We start from the raw sequence: 791 nt of genomic DNA, 5'->3' as shown, positions 1-791 counted from the left end.
GGTAGGACAGTTTCAATAATTAACACATTGCATACATTCTTCCTAGTGGTTAATTGCTATACAAGATGCAGACTTGATATCCTATTTACAAACACTATTAGAACAAATCCCTCTATTCATTAAGAGAATGTAACTACATATCTATCCTAACCACTTTGAATACACAAATACAAAATGAACATTCATCTGTATCCCCTTTTTTTGTTAAGTTCCACCATTTAAATATTACAGGTGTGTAAACTCAGAAAAATAGTTCAGTAGTTTATAACAGTATTGGGTCTTCCACTTGACTGGCAATGTCAGAAATTGTTTACCTGAGTCACCTACAGCTCAACATAACACCATGGCTTTACTTCTTATACTTCGTTTTTATACTTTTCTGCTGGATAATTAAGAACAAGGTAAAGCAAGACCTATTCAGGCTTTCACAGAGAGTACATTGGCCAAGCAATGGCTGGGACTCGTCCATATGTCTGACATTGACAAAGGTTCTACAATCTGAGGTACAGGATCTCAGGATAAATCCTGAGGGGATTTCACTGACCTTATCCGACCCAAAAGCTACAACTCTGACTGGTTTGTTTAAGCAGGCACTTAATCAACTAATGGGCAGGCACCCTAAAGGCAGAAGAATTTTTTTTTTTTTGCTCCGAATGCCTTCAGGGCAGGTTTGGCTATATTGAGTTGTGGGGATCCAACCACAGCAACCTGAGCCTGACTGCTTTGTTGAAGCAGCCCAGTCTTCACTCAGTAAGTCACTTTTTACCCTCAGGATTGTGAACCTTGAAATT

This window comes from Octodon degus, unplaced genomic scaffold (genome assembly GCF_000260255.1).
Source record: "Octodon degus isolate 3935 unplaced genomic scaffold, OctDeg1.0 scaffold00338, whole genome shotgun sequence".
Classification (NCBI taxonomy): Eukaryota; Metazoa; Chordata; class Mammalia; order Rodentia; family Octodontidae; genus Octodon; species Octodon degus.
This window is presented reverse-complemented; position numbering follows the sequence as displayed.